The sequence below is a fragment of the Dreissena polymorpha genome, chromosome 6, assembly GCF_020536995.1.
Source record: "Dreissena polymorpha isolate Duluth1 chromosome 6, UMN_Dpol_1.0, whole genome shotgun sequence".
Lineage (NCBI taxonomy): Eukaryota > Metazoa > Mollusca > Bivalvia > Myida > Dreissenidae > Dreissena > Dreissena polymorpha.
This window is the reverse complement of record NC_068360.1, coordinates 90,329,581-90,341,707: the sequence shown is the minus strand read 5'-3', so window position 1 is coordinate 90,341,707 and position 12,127 is coordinate 90,329,581. Positions and strand designations below refer to the sequence as shown.

The window sequence follows — 12,127 nt, the reverse complement described above, 5'->3', positions numbered from 1 at the left end:
GTGTTTTTGTTTCCCCCACTCCCATCCGCTGCAAACGCTGTTTTGATGGAATTATATAGGTCAGGACGATGGTTTGCCGGTTACGGGTAGTTATATTATAAATAAGTTTTATATGAAGCGAACTTGTTCCTTATTTCTCAGGCGATTGTATTGAATCTTAAAATATGACATAACCAGGAGTGCACATGTAGATAGGCATCATATTGAAGTGTTGATATGCAATACACTTTTTTATTTCCTATGATCCTCAGTAATGTGCTCTGAGCATATCCATTTTTACGACCGAAGCATAACTGTTCTCATTGTATAGAGAAAACTTCTGTTGAATTTCTGAAGCGATTGAATTGAAGCTTGAAATATGTATAATCACTATGGAGTGTAGAAGAGCAAGGCAATTTCATGCAAATGTATACACACTATCATTCACTTCAAATACATGTAAGACATCGCCATGCAAATCACAATTTTCATGTGTAGTTATCTGCACATTCTTGAGTTACCGGTATGAGCGCTTGCACTTTGCCAAGTTCATTTTTACCTTTATATGTTTATAATACTACCGATCAAGGCTTAATTGTGTACATAACTGCAAAACAAACGGGCATTATAAACCATGTTTCATTGTAACTTACAAGAATACGCTGCAATTCATCTTTATTAAACAGTATGGGCACAACCATCGTCTTTGCCAATTAAGGTACGGAAACCAAACACAGACAAAGCAGCTAAGGTATTACGCTATAATCTATACCGACTTTAAAATACAATTTGATTGTCACAATTTTAAGAATATAGGTTATTTAAACCAGCTATTATACGTTTTTTCCCGGTCTTCAAAACTTTGATTAAATCGTTATGGTAGTTCAGAATAACTAAGTCCCAACCACAAACTAGGGTTCACATAAACAAATGACTTACTTAGCAAAATAACTTTGAACATACATCTTAAATTAAACATTTGGTTTAGCAGTATTAAGTATTTTACATTGTATATTTGTCCTCTACAAAGTTTGTTCAACTGATGTTTATGGGATTAAAAATGGTTCCGCTCATAGTGGGTTTCAAATCGTAAAACACACGTTATATTCCAAACCTGTACTATGTTAATTCTCTGTCGGAGGATAAACTTTTTGCAGTTTATGGACGAATAAAGTATGTACTGTTGCAGGCCCTGCAATGTTTGTGCAATATTCGTGAAAACTGGCTACGTATTGTTTTTGTTTAACAAGTTTATTCAAACCATATAAAGAAGTGAAACTCCAGCTGCTGGAGCAGTATTGGATTCTCATTATAAACAATTAGTTGGTCCTTTATTTAAGGCAAGTGACCGATTGCCCAAACAGTACAAAACAGCACAATACAGCACAATACAAACCAACATAAACACAAAATATGAATACAACTGGGGTCACCGCCTTGGAACGGTCAATGCAAAGCATTGGGGGCTTAAACCGGTTATAGAGCGCTTGACCTCACACTAGGCCAAGCAATATTCATAATACATTCAAGTGTAAATAAAATTTAACGTCATAGGATTGTAACTCAAATTAAACAATAATAAAAGGGAATTAAAACGCATTCAATTTAATTACAATTTAATTACTCAATGGTATTGAAGCTACCAGAGCAACAGAGTTACAACTTTTTGACGAACGATCAAATGAAACTAAAAACAAGTGTCAACTACATTCCTTCTTTATAGAAAAAGATTTAAGAATATAGCGTCATTAAGTTAATATTTCAGATAATCATCGCGCAAATACAGGAAGAAGCAGCAATAATGGGTGTAAAAATTCCGTATTAAATTGCTTGGTTGTTTATGTGACTGCTAAAAAATAAAATAATAATAATTAAATCAAACAAGAAACGCCTATCAGAGAGAAAATATAAATAAAATTGAACGTTATAAACCCAATGACCTATGCATGTAGATTACAACTGGAAAGTTGATCGTATGACGTCAAAAAATCCATGAACCCAGGAACAGAGAAAGAGTTATGACGTAATTGACAAGCGAAGACACAATGACGTGAACAAAATCAAGGGCCAATACTGTAAAGTAATAATAAAACTATTAAGGGGGGGGGGCTACTGCAAAATTGAACTACTAATAAAACAAGTTTAGTTGATTAAATATTAAGAATCAAATGTATAAAGATAGTAATTCCATTTAAGCGACATTATTGGAATCAAACAGTATATAGGTGTTTTGACAACTGACGACAGAAATGATTTGATGTACGATGTGAGTCCAAATGTAGCTTTCATGCAGATTTGTGCATACGACACAATTTTGTTCAATAGTGAAAAATGCCTATAATATCACTAATGATTCCAAATTTTAAGAGAAGAAAGATATAGTGAATCGAAAACCATCAAACACGTGTTTTTAATTACATAAGCATCGTATCCTTTTGGTAAAACAAGTTAATTAAATTGAAAAGTTTAATAATAACATATGGTTTAACATATTTTAATTTGCGGACACGCTTCAAAACATCTTCATAAAATGATGGATGGGGAATTCCATTATTTAAATGCCGTTTTAAAGAAACATTATATTTTGAAATTAAATCACCATACTTAGAGTAAAATTTAGCGAATTTACTTCTTTAGTCATGATACAAAAAGCCTTGTTTTAGCAATTTTTTTGTTAATATTAGATTACGATCATTAAAATCTTTAATACATGAGCATGCTCTGGCATTACGTACCAACTGCGAAATGTAAATACCATAGGAAGGTCCTTTAGGGATGTTGCCATCTAGGAACTGAACATTAACAAGTTCAAAGTTAAAGTCGTCCCGTTTGTCGTATAAACTAGTTTTGATCAAATTATTATTAATAGTTAAATGTAAGTCTATATACGCAGCGCCTGTATTGGATATACACGATCTATTTAAGACTAGTTCTTTTGGGTAGATTTTGTGAATATATTGTTCAAATAATGAATTATCTAAATTAAGTATGTCATCAATGTACCTAATAGAAAGGTTAAAACAATGAATCAAATCTACTTGCTTAGTTTTAGATAATTCTAACATAAATTCGCTTTCATAACAATATAAAAAAAGGTCAGCTATAAGTGGCGCACAATTAGTACCCATAGGAACGCCAATAATTTGTTTAAATATGTTGCCATTAAATTCAACAAACAAGTTATCCAGAAGAAAAGTAAGTGATGCACAAAAGTCAAGACCAGTCCAAATGATGTAATTATCTTATATCTGATAAGTAAAAAAAAGCTGTTTTAGTGTTTAAAGCTAGATACAAACACTTCTCTCTAGCAAAAGTTTTTTCAATCAAAGAAACAAGTTTGGATTTTATTAAAGCGTGTGGAAGCGTTGTATATAGTGTAGAAAAATCATAAGTACTTACCTGTGACACCTTATATTTTTTCTTTTCAATTTTATCAATAACTTCTAAGGAGTTTTTTATTGACCAAAATAGGTTAATATTACTATTTTCATAAACTTTATTACAAAATTTAGCTATATGATATCTAATAGCCCTCAATGAAGATGTAAGATATACTGATAATTGTTTGGTGGTACAAGACACTGAATTAGCGATAAAACGACTTTTATATGGCGTCTTATGTAATTTAGGTATCCAATAAAGTGATGGCAATTTCTTGTCAGTAATACTTTCTATTACATTAAATTTTTTGCATAGGGCAATATGGTCGGCAATAATTTCATTAGGTTGCTTATTGTACTCACAATATGATGTAGTTTGTGAAAGTTCTTGTGAAATAGTTTGAACATAAAACACTCGTCATATTATTATAACATTATTAGCAGCCTTATCAGCAGGAACTATGACGAATTTAGATTTTAAGTCTTCAAGAAATTTACAGAGATTTTGTTTATTAAATTTAGGTGAATGTGGTAGGGCCAAAGGATTTGTATCATAAAAACATATTTTATTCATGGCCATACTAAATATTTTTGTTTTCCAATCATTGAGTGCATTAATTTCAGCGTTTTCCTTACTGCACCATTTAGTGCAATACTCCTGTAAGGATGTTACGATTTTCTTAATGCAGTCATCAAAATCAACAGGAATAGGCAGTCTGTACTTAGGGCTTCTGCGTAGTAAATTTCTAAGGTTTTTATTTTGAATGAAATTAAGGTCCCCAGTAATAGAATGTCCAACTGGACCAAATATATATATTTGGAACTAGAACAGTCACATAATGTAGGACAATTTCTTATTACATTTATATCTGTGGAAATAGAAATATAATTAAAAACGATACTTCTTACAGGTTTACTATATTTGTAGCAAATAAGTGGTGATTCATTATTGCGGAAATAAGGGGGAATCAACCGACGTACATTTTTATCATTGAATATTTTTGGAAGGTCAATTAAATCAAGACCTTTGTTACAAAACTCAATTTTGATACGATTTCTAGTTTTGTTAAGTGCATTTTCAATAAAAGGTTTAAGATAGTAGTCAGTGAAAGATTCAATAATACAAGCACATTCATATAAAGAGTCAGATTGAAGTAAAATAAGTTTACATCCCTTATCAATATGCGCCAACGAAGAAACAGAAAGAGAGCAAAGTGCACTTAGTAATTTATGTTTACCCCCATTTTGTAATAATGTGTAGCAGTCATTTAAAGAAAGCAGACGTTTAAATTTACGCCTTAAGTTACCATTTTCCTAATGCCGTGTGAACGTTTATTTCTTAGACGTTTACTAAACACTGAAAATGAATTTATCGATTTATTTTTAGAAATTGTTCCAATATTTAGAATATTATCATTTAATCCAAGTGGGTAAGCTGATTGCAAACGCTTAATCTATTCAAATTCTGACATGCACATTGCTTTTAATTGGCACTGATTTGAAGTACTATTATTAAAAATATGTTGCTCCACAGGTTGAATTGAAATATTTGTTACGCTATGACCCGTTTGATTAAAGTGCTGGTAAATGAAGTTGTAAAATTTATTGTTATTTTTAATTAAAAAAAAATGTTCCCTAAAACGTGTTTTAAGTGATCTACCAGTCTGCCCAACGTATTGCGCACCACAACAGGGTATATTTCAAGTAATAACATAAACCACATGCATAGAATTTCATGAGACATCGGATTTAATGTTAACTGAAAATTTGCGGTTATTAACAGATGAAAGAATAAAAGAGGACATATTTAAAAACTTGCAACATAAACACTTCCTGGAGTTGCACCTATTTATTGTAGGATACCGATGCATTTTTTAGGGGGGGGGGGGGGGTGGTGGAATAAAGTGGAAGACCTGATGATTTATGTAAACATATACAGCATGAATTAATTTTAAAAACTCATCACTCAAAAATGTAACTCAGCCAAGCGATCCCGGAACGCATTGGCCCGTAGTGTATTATACTTCTTAATGTTTATACTTCTTAAACAAATTAAATTATAATATAAATCTAATGTTTTTACAATCTTAATTATTTTATATTTTAAACATCTGCTGATAATCGGTAAAAGGTAAAGTGTTTAACAATATTTGAATCAGGTTCATGTGCTATGATTGTTGTAGATGGTAACCCAAGTTTAAAAACATAAGTTCCATGTGTGTTTCGTAAGTAGGTTTAGTTTCTATAGCGATGTAAGAGATAGGAGTTCACAAGTTGGTGTCGGATAACCATTTGGAAACACATTCAGGTTAATTTTAAATATTTTCATATATTTTGAAATGTTTTATGAATGTCATTGAAGATAAAGGGTTTTTGTAACACAATGATATATTAGTGGTCACGTTAAGAGAACTTAGATTGTTGTTAGATTGTAGAATTCAATTTACTACATTTCGAAAATATAAACATTAAACAGTTATTGCAGCTTCATACCGACAAAATTATTTATAATTCGTGTTATGTATGGTCGGATAAACTGGAAACTATTATGGTCAATATAAAAGTTGAATTATAATTGGTACGGTACTATGCTTAAATAATTATTCCATAGTAAATGTTAGTCAACATACTTGGACGTCGCAATTCAGAGATGATCAGACTTGTTTAGCATTGCTTGAGAAAGAGGCGACTGGAGACATGTTCCTCAGTTTTTATAAATGTAATAATATGCAATATACTTGTATCAACTTACAATTAAATGGTGTTCAGCAAAATTATATTTATTTCCTTTTACTAATTTTGCAAGAGCAAAAGTTTCCAACATTTGTAAATGATAAAATTAATATGTTGTTATAATTAATATCAGCATAATCAGCAGCAATTTATTCTCATTACCAGTTTATCAATATTAATTGTCATTCGCTTTGATATAGACAAATCAGGAGTGCTGGTGTCTAGTTACTGAATTATTGCTTAAAAGCAAGTGACTATACACTCATAATGATTTTGATTATATATTTATTATACACTGATACCATATAATATGATGACGATTAAGATGATTTTAAGAAAACAGTCTTGATAACAAAACACTTGAGAAAATGTCGGTTATGGTAGCCCAATAGAACTTTTTTGTGCCGACCCAAAACATCTTCAAAATGTGTCAAAATTAAGTTTCCGATTATTTTTTTGTTATTCTTTTAAATAACTTTTGTGTTTTTGTATATGTGTTATTCGATCACGATCGCTTAACGAACTTGATATTATCTAAAGAAAACATTTAATTGATTTTGATGAGATCCGTATGTTATTGAATATTCCAATTAAATTGGGAATCATACACAATTTAACAAAACCAAAAATACTTGAGGCGACCGATCCAGCTGAGGTTTTAACGAAACTTGTTTAAAATATAACTATTTTGGTCTTAATCGTGTTTTTATTCAATTATTTACTGGTCTACACGATTTACAGTTAATCTTCAACCTATAACAACCTATTTAAATTTTAGCGAGTAAAAATTGTTGTACTTAACTTGGTTGTAGTAAATTAAGTCCTTCAATTAAAATGTTTGATATAGGACGTCGAGGTTAACATTTGTTTCTTACACGCCGATCATCAAAATATAACATTTTTAATACGAATGCATCGATAAACGTCAATAGATAAAATTTATATGTGGCTACTTTAAATCAGTTGGAAAAATGCAAAGTCATAATTATCAACACACCAAAACACACATGCACGATAAAAGACATAACAAATAAGCATTAATGAAAATATGGATTATACAAAACATACTTAACAGTAATTTCAAACGAGTTTTAAGTTCATAAGCAAGTCAATCACATCAATAAAATTTAAAAGTTTTACTCACTGTTTTGACGAATAAACTTTTGAGTTATATGAAAACGAACTGATAGTTTCTTTTTAAGAGTAGCCCATTCCACAGTATTTGTCCCATTTGCTACCCATTGAATAGTATTTGTCCAATTTTTCTCATGCTTCTTTCACTGAATTGCGATTATTAAAATGAATTGCATAACATCATTGACTCAATCTACTAGTATCGAATCTAAATGTGCGTCCTGGTTCTTGTTTTTACAATAATTCTTTTAACCATACAAGTGCATGACCAGTGGAACAATTGTACATGATAGTAGTGGAAACATCATCCACTTAAAAAAAATCGGCATTTAAACATATGGTTACACTAAAATAAGATGTATTAGAATGGGATTATCTAAACGTTTTTTTCGGCTGAAGCATCAGTTGTGTCGTTTCATTTATTGGGATGAGCTAAAAACTACAATACCTATGTGATACGAATGACACAATAAAGCCAGCCAATAACATGGATGAACTAAATGAGTTAAACAGATAATAATACGATTTTCAAAAGTATTTAGCCTGTCCATATGTATATTTATTCTTAACCCTTTAGTCGTTATGCAATATGCTTTCTACAATGTTTGTGCTTAAGTCAGCATTTCCCCTGTATGCTGCATTAACAACAGTCTGAAATACTCGTAAACATTCAAGTTTCCTTCCAGCTCCGGTGTGATTACCATTTAGCTTGTCACACAGCGAGTCTGCAATAAAAGCAAAGTCCAGGATAAGACCAACTGGAGCTAGAACGGATGCCGCTGCTGTTGCAGCGGAGGCCCCAACTTAAGTAGCAGCCAAACCTATCCCAACACCGCTATGAACTGACCGTAAAATCGCACCTATTGACAAACTACCTCGAATGTTCAAACCTGGACTTTCAGGGCCGCTGTTTCCAATGGCATCTACATTGAATTCTTCCGTGAAATCTGTAAGCGCTTTTTCAAAGTCTCCTCTTTCCTTTTCCAACGTTGCCCTTATTTGAGCAGTTGATTTGTTCTGCTTAACCGCTTCGTGAATGCGGAAAACTCCTTGCGCTATTCCGCTTGAGGCACCAATCACACCACCGGCAATAGTTAGACCCAATGATGCCCCGAATGTAACTGGTATAAGAGCAAGACCAACAATTTCCAATCATTCCTCCTACTATGCCAGATAGTGATAAACCAATAACTGCATTGTTGACTCTTCCCCTCCTTTCTTTCAATTCCGACGGCATCGTCCCAATTGATATAGCATCATTGAATTTCCCTACTTCCGTCTCAAACTTGCGTAAGACTGCGTATTTATGTTTTAATGGGCTATCTGGAAAAAAGTCTAAAGTGAACGACACATTGTAATTTAGTGTTTTTCTTATGAAAAAATATTGACGCATTACAGAATACTATGAAAATGTTTTTTTTAATCCATAAATCTTCATGGCAACGAATATAAATATAAAATATAAATGATGTCACAATGGTTTAATTTGTACAGTGTGTATTATATTCCGCTATTCCTCCTATCAATTTCAAGTTTTACTCTCACACAAGTTCCAAGTTTATAACAATACTACTAGATAACCATGACATCCATTAAATTGATCAACTATCAATTTCCTTTCACAATGGTGTGTTGTTTAAATATACTTTCACAAATAGTACTTGAGGTACTAGTCACTTTTAATTAACAACCAGGGAAAATTAAGATATAATCAGTGCGTTTAGTGCTTACCTTGCAGAATGTTAACACATTTTCACTTGACGAGTCTGACAAATGATTTGTTAACTTCAGGCGGAGTGTGTAATCGGCAAATGGAACATTTAGTCGAGTCCAGGAGTCTTAATTTGGGACCTCAATTACCCTTTCATAAATGTGCCGGCAGTCTGTTTCACGACTTTATAATATAACACACTGGGTTTAGTCATGTTAGGTTTAGTTCAAATGCTAAATAATACGATAATTAATTAAAAAGCACGTACTATGCGCAGAATTCGATCAAATACTGTCACCGACACAGACATATTTGTCACAATGCTTACCAAAGTTCTTCTACCCAGAGTCTGATACGTTTGCAAGTCGTTGGTATCTGAGCGGCATTCTGTTGAACATCAACTACCAACCAGTTCGGCACTGTAATTGCATCTAGTGGAGTACCTATTGTCACAGAAAACATAGCTGATTGTTTATATTGAAAATCAATTTCACATAAGCTATACAAATTCAACAAAAGAAGTATTTTAAAACCAGCATCAACATGAAAAGATTAATTATCGCTGAGACCAAAAAAAGCAAATAAGATTTTTGAACCAGCAGCACTTAAACACAAATACTTTCTTAAATTAAAAGCAGTGGCCTGCTTATTAAGATATACCGACATTTTAATTGCCGTGCAGCAATCTCGACCATTCCTCGACATTTAGGCCTCTGAGGTCGGCTTGATTCTGGTCGTATCATATACATATGCAGTCCGTTCGCATCCATATGCATGTACGACATCAGGAAACCTGGTGTTTTATTAGCTCTGTTCACATCAAACGTGTACGTCTTGTTTATGTAATCTATTTTTTGTTCGATGTTCAGTATTTTTAAGGACTTGTATTCCATCCATTTAAATTCATTGTCGACCTCAGAATTCACGACATAAATGTCAAGGTCAACAAACGTTGCTAGGCAATACAAATATATAACATAATTTGCCTGGTCATACTGTGGGTCAAGTACTTCATTTTGCAGTGCATTTAACTTGCTAGTTTTCTGCCCAGCTCCGGTAAATATATCTATGAGGATCTCTGTTATATCTTTACGGTCTATTAAAATGTTTTTTTGTATTGCATGTCGTAGAGCTAATGGCTTCAGTTCAATGTCATTGTACAGCTCATGACAGATCCAGGTAAATATGTCGCATAACACAGGCTCCTCTGTTCGTGTACCTTTCACAAGAGATCTAAGTGCCTTAAGTTCTTGGATGAAGGTTGCTACCTTAGACAAGCATTCATCTCCGGCCATATTTTACTGAAATCATAGAACAAACATGAACATATACAGATGGTGAATCCAGACCGGACGTATATTCATGGCTAGTATATTTTTAATCTCCATTTTATTAAAACGTAATTTTATCTTTTTTCAAAGCTAGCAATACTCCGCGAGTGTTTAGACACATGTTATCATGAGCTATTACTTACAGTTTAAATAATACCAATTTAATCTAAAATTAAATAGTATACTTTTGATATTCACTTATACTAATACATATTACTAGATTTACAAATATGCCCCAATCACGCCTTTATTTACGACACATGTTTGGAAACAGACGAAAAAAACTAACACTGGACAAAAAGACGAAAATTCAAAATTGTACTAAAAGTTCCATATTGCAGCAAAATTTCTTCCTGTTCGATCATCTACGCAATACATTATGTCAGCTGTTAAGTTAGACGAAATACACCAAGAATTAAAATCTGGGTTAAGTACTAAATAGTTTTGGTAAATATTGTCAAAAGTGAAAAACACAACAGACAATTGCGTAATAATTCTGCCCAAACTGATTGCAGTCCAAAGTCCACTTGCATGATTATTTACACATGAAGGTCAATAAGCAGAGAATAAATGCACACAATCCACCCTGTAGTTAGGCGTCCAAACACAACATTTTAGGACTTTATTTTCTATAGTGGGAAAAACAGACATAAGTTAAATGAAATGTGAGTTCTTTCTAAATTTGATATTGTAAGCGTTTCCAAAGATAAACAGTTACGAGCGCTGCAAATTAAAATAACGCGGCATATTGTATTTCACAAAAGACGTAAGTTATGTTTTGTTATCCTGATTAAGCGATTACATATAAAAATTGAAATAAGCACTTATATTATGTACAATAAAAGAAAGCATACATTGAGTTATGCATACACGTAAGATCCAAATCACCACATATGTTGTCCCTTCAGCAAGACACAAGACGAAACTCTCCTAGGTTTAGCTGTTCTTATATCCCTATCAGTGATGACGTAAACATCATGTCGTTTAATCTTAATGGATTTGTTTATATTTTGAGCTTTCATGATAAACGTTTGTTTGGACAGATAATGATAGTGATATCAATTTTAGTGTAAATTTGCCTTTTAACTTCTTGAAAAAAATCAGCATATAAAAGCTCGTTTTAATTGTGTTGTGCCTGTTGTGTAAATTAAAGACAAATTAGCTAAAGGTCGTGAAGTTGATGATATTACAATCGTTGTAATATAATTTTCTGGTTTAAATTGAACAAACATGCTTTAATTTCTCAGATGATTTTGTTCTGTGCAACTCATATATGGCGGCATGAGTATCCTCTATATAACACATTTAATGTGATTTGTTTGAAATTTAAGAAAACGATATTACATATTTGTATGAGCATGGTGAAATTGTTGTTCCTGTCGATCTTAATAGCATGGTTTGCAATACATGTGATTATATTGTTCACGGCAAAATACTGGATATGATGGCGCTGATTACTGCTCAGATAATGCCCAGGGCCTCAGCCTCAGTTCACTGAATAGTCATGGGGCAAATGATTTATGTGCATCCACATGAATACATATTGTGAATGGTATAGTTGACAATAGCTGTAGGCAAAGTTTCTATTGGTCCGCTTGTCAGTGACTATTTGTTGACACACGAATACAGCTTTTCAAGTATATCGGATTTTCCGCGCATGAATTTTCGTATTTATTGATCACGCCTGGTTTATTTTTGCTTTGTATGTAATTATGTCTCGTCTGAGTATCAGTCTTACACCGATGTCAAAAATTAATAGGACGATGCGTTACGAGAGCAATGTCGTTGAAGGATTATTTCTATGTTACCTGTATTTAATATTATTTAATACTATACTGATCAAAACAGGCAATACAACT

At 32.5% G+C, this 12,127-nt stretch overlaps 1 long non-coding RNA gene across 2 annotated transcripts; it reads right to left on the bottom strand.

The window, feature by feature from the left end:
* Window positions 1-6,974: 6,974 nt before the first annotated feature.
* On the bottom strand, window positions 6,975-11,203 carry LOC127836486 (uncharacterized). Of its 2 annotated transcripts, XR_008028779.1 has the most exons (5): window positions 11,123-11,203; window positions 9,602-10,238; window positions 9,266-9,380; window positions 8,958-9,120; window positions 6,975-8,549 (listed from the first exon to the last, which is right to left on the bottom strand). It is a non-coding gene; the product is annotated as an uncharacterized LOC127836486 (long non-coding RNA). The 2 variants fall into 2 exon arrangements; XR_008028778.1 differs by lacking the exon at window positions 11,123-11,203 and having other exon boundaries at window positions 9,602-10,239.
* Between the last annotated feature and the right edge of the window lie 924 nt (window positions 11,204-12,127).